Here is a 4770-nt window from a genome sequence, read left to right as displayed (position 1 = left end):
TTTTTTTAAGGCATTGCTCGTGAAGTAGCTATTTCATTATTCTGTGCCCTTAGTCAGGCTGGTACTGCATACCTCAAATCCTACCAAAACGCAGATGCTGCTGCTGCTGGTGGTCATCAGAAGCTCTGCTGCACTGTAGGGACAATGGCTTCAATGCCTTCCCTTCCCGAGAGGGCAAGGACCCCGCACATCCTGCTGTCATCGCTTATCTATGCTTGGCATGCTCCCATTCCTCCTTACACAGCTGGCATCATTCGCTCTGCAATGAAACAGGCTAGCAGACATCCCACCTCCCCAGCAAGGAATACAGCACAGCATCCCAGGATCCCCATACCTGGGCGGAGGGTAGAGGAGAATGGAGGAATAGGATCCACAAAGTGCCAGCTTGAGGCTACACATCCACTAGGAAAACAGTGTTCACCTTAGGTTGCCTGAAGAACTACAAAGAAGCTGCAGATTGCATCCTGCAAAGGGCAGGGAGACAAAAGCGAAGAGCTGCCTCTGCTTTGGCATTATTTTGTTTCACGTCCAAGGCAGACACCAGGYCTCCCCCAGATATGCAAGCGTGGTAACTAACTCCTGCCCTAAGTTGTGCTTATCTCCTGCCCTCTTTTCTCCTGGCTTTTCTGCAACAGCTCCACAATGAGAGATGGAGCACATACCCCACTACTCATCTGCTTTCAAGCTTTGCCTGCTGCCTGATAACTAGGGCATGTTCTTAAGCTCTGCTCAGTATACAGGTTGTTGGGCTAATCCTTCTGTGCCACTTACATGTTCCTAGCATCAGCAGAGCCAGATGCGCTGGTCACAGCTTTGCATTCAGGGGGGGTCAGACATCYGTAAGTGCCTATGCAGCCATGCTGAATGCACCTCACACTTTCTAAGCATGTACTTGTCATCTTCAGGATGTTTTGCCTTGGGGGAAGAAAGAAAAGTTATCCAGGGTAACAAAAATTTCAGGACTCTGCAAGAGTTCACAATGACTTTTAGATAGCTCTGTGAACAGCGACAACAGCAAACAGAGGGTCTATCAACCGATAAAAGTGCTCTGTAAAGTTCCCTTAAAAAAAGAATTTGATCTATAAAACTGATATAAACTACAGTTCACAAGTAAAGAAAACCATCACAGATGCCGTAAGATTCTTTAGCCTTACCAAAGTAAATGGGGAGCTGGACTAWTTGACTGGCAGTATCCAGCCATAACTGGAACTGCACACGTAGATAGATGCTCCAAACTTACTCAGAGCCCTGCGGAGAAATCAGCTGGGCTCTCATCAGCCCACTGAACTCCCACTGAAGCAGAGCCCCTGCTGCAACCCAGCTCATCAGTTACTCCCAAGTAGGAAAAGACACTCTCCTGTAATACATCCCTTTATATTAACAGCATCCAGAAAGCTGTGGAAACACATATACCTAGAATACTTATTCTGACCAAAAGCTAATTCAAAAACACACGTTTAGGGTTTGCAAGCATTAATGGGCTTCTTCCATTTTCAATACAAACCATGAAAGTAAAAAAAACAATCAAACAACAGTACCTGCAGTGGAAATGGGGAATGAAAGGCAGGAGCCTGAAAGGTAATAAGCCTAAATAGATGTTCCTCATTCCTTTGATAAAGAGACTACCAATATATTAAAGCATCGGCAGTAAAGGTTGAGTAATCACAATGTTTGCAAAGCAAACTGCACTTTCCATCACCTTATAGTTCTCATATACTCCTTATATATTCAGTCATTCTCAGAAGGCTGCATTCTTTTACACACACACACACACACACACACACATCCCTTTAAATTAGTAGTATGACAGAAGAAGAGGTCTAAACAGCGAATGAAAGATCAAATCCTAGAAAAATCTGACCATTTGCAAATGAAATAATAACCCTTATTCTCAGATTTTAGCCTGAATGTTCAATGTAAGACCGCAGACTCCAGTCAAAAAGCTCAGACATTAAAAAAAGACTACACAAGGAAAATACTAACTAAATGTCTGGAAGCTGAGGTAGGGGACTGTGGAGTAATTGTCTGGCAATTCCATAGTGAAAGTGAACATAAACAGTCATACTTTCTTCAAAAAAAAACAATATTTTGGGTGTTGGAGGTTTTAACTTTACAGAGCGCTTACTTTGTAAATACAGCATTAAGTTGGTTCTAGTTCTGCTAAGCCCTACAGTATACATCAAACAACTAGGAACGGCCTTGTCCAACTCAAGTTAAAATAAAGCATGTTGCTCAAGAGAGTGAATAGATGCAGAATTTCATTTTTATGAGTATTTGCATGCACTCAAGTATCTGGTGAAGTCAGCAAGGAAGCACCCGTTTCACTGAATGCTGGCTTTGTGCAAGCAATTGTGAAATCCTGGGAGTTTTCTGTAAATTTGCACCTCCGACTTGGCCACGAACACTGTATGTTTCTAATCTCGCAAAAATTTCTGCCAAGTTCAGATATTACAATCACACTACAGTAATATACACAAAAGCCATCTTTTTTTAGCACATATCAAGTGATGAAGAACAGTCACATTTAGGGATCAGATATTAATTTTCCACTGTAAATTGGGACTTTCTTTATCAGTGCTATAAAAACAAGAAAACAAAAAAAAATCTGTCCTCCACTACACTGATAGTTGTATTTGTTCACTGTATCTGTTAGTCAGCAGTTAGTTAAACATGATAACAACTGTCATGGGATAATGGCTCCACATATTACAGCAAAGGAAATTATCATTCCTTAAAAGTGCATCTTTAGAAACAGCATCACAGAAACACGATTATCTGCTGACATTTAAGTCCAAGRAAGGATGCAACAGGAAAGTCTTCATGTGCACAGTAGCACAAGTCAAAAAACAAAGTAACATTTTGGCCATTCCTAATAGCTTCCCCGCCTATCAACTGAGGTGAAGTAAAAAGACAGGTCAAAGGACTCCTGTAGATTTTATAAGCAAGATAAGAACATAGTTTTATATTTAAACGTGAATATCTATATTTTTCAATCCTTGACTTAAATTGGTAAAGCACTGCTTGTTATGTTTTCAGGTGTCCAGCATTCAGAAAGCTGCATAAAAGCTAACACAGGTCAGTGCTAAACACAAATTGTGTTTTCTGTTTTTCTGTGTTTTTAAAATATTCATGGTTATACATTTCCTAAAATTCTTGTGTGCTTGCCCTCCTCCAACTCTCTTCCCCATGTTCCTGATTCCCAAAACAAAAACAGACCATATTCATGAATGCACTCTACTTTTCTGGCTCAAAGAGGGGAGTGAAGAGGCTTAACAGCAGAGCATTATACCCCACAACACTAGCTGTTGAGGCTGCACACCAAGACATCTTCATGGTGTTAGTCTCGCATATTAGTCGGAGAAATAGACAYTATGAATAACACGCATACCACTACTGCTCACTGAAGACCGCAATTTCATTCTCTAATTCTCCTCAACCTCAAGGGATCTAGATTTTCTCAACCAACACCATCCTTTAAAAAGAAAAAAGTATCCGGCTCCATTCTTCTCTGTCATAATCTGATTCCAAAACTTGCCAAAACATATAATTTTGTGGGAAATGTCCTTAGAAATCTGCCAGAAGCAACACTTCAAGGTACAGCAAAGCCCTGCCAATCTCCAGATCCAACAACACAAGCAGCATGGTAACCTCTCTGTTATTTAAACTTTTTTTTTCCAGCACTTCAGTGAACCCTTACATTATTCCACATCATATATAAAAATCTATGTCTCTCTATTTGTACATTACATAACATCATAAGTAACTGAAATACAATTGTCAAAAAAAAAAAAAAAAAAAGAATCTCAAAACAATGTAACAGATGATGGTACCATGTGGTTGCAATTGTAAGTATTTGTTGCTTGCTGATTAATTCACAAACTTCTGGAATATGCAATGGTTCTCTCAAACACAAGTCCAGGTCAAGGAAGTTCTATTCCAGCACAATAAAACAAATCCAGTATAAGAAACAAAATTCCTGTTCTTTTCTTGTTCAAGCTAATTAGACCGATTTATTATTTGTCTGTCATAGTTGCTTATATAAGATTTCAGCTAGTTATTTATCCATTCCAAAAATAATAAAAAGAATAGTCAAAAAATCAGAGTCACTCCATCTATTTACCAGACCATTTCCTTTCACCCTTTTTAGACATCAAACAGAGGAAGAGTGCAAAAATGGTGGGGTAAGTGGCACACTTTTGTTGGATAATTATTAAAAATAAACCGTGCCCACAGAGATCACTTTCAAAAGACAATTAAGAGCAAATTAAACATATGAAAAAATGTGCAAGTATTTACAGCACTAGGCAGAGGGCCACTAGTGCCAAAAAGCTGATCCCCAGAAACTACAAAGTTTCCAGGTTACACTTAATTAGGAAATCTTTCAGGCATATGTCAATGTGAAAATGTTCCAAAATGTAGCATCTCACACATTCCAGCTATAGTCTGCTAATAGGCAATAGCACTTTAGCACTTTTTTTTTTTTTTAATTTAGCCTATTCCCCTACTGCCTCACAAAGGCAAAACTGATTTTGGAAGTAAAGAGCTTGCATGATATGCAGGACACATACTCTAATACATTCCTTCCATTAACACACTTTTTCATGCCACCAGTCAAGTTCTCCAAACCTGGTGCTCCCAATACATTTCACTGCACAGATACGACCCATTTTCCTCCTCTAGTCCAGTATTCTTTTGTGTCTTCAGCTCTCCTTTAAAAACAAGTTTAACCATCAAATGAAAAATGTCCACAGGCATCTTACATTGCTTTTT

This window comes from Rhea americana, unplaced genomic scaffold (assembly GCF_003343005.1).
Source record: "Rhea americana isolate MKP2758 unplaced genomic scaffold, rheAme1 scaffold_33, whole genome shotgun sequence".
In the NCBI taxonomy this organism is placed as follows: Eukaryota; Metazoa; Chordata; class Aves; order Rheiformes; family Rheidae; genus Rhea; species Rhea americana.
The sequence above is the reverse complement of the archived record's forward strand: the minus strand, read 5'-3'. Positions refer to the sequence as shown.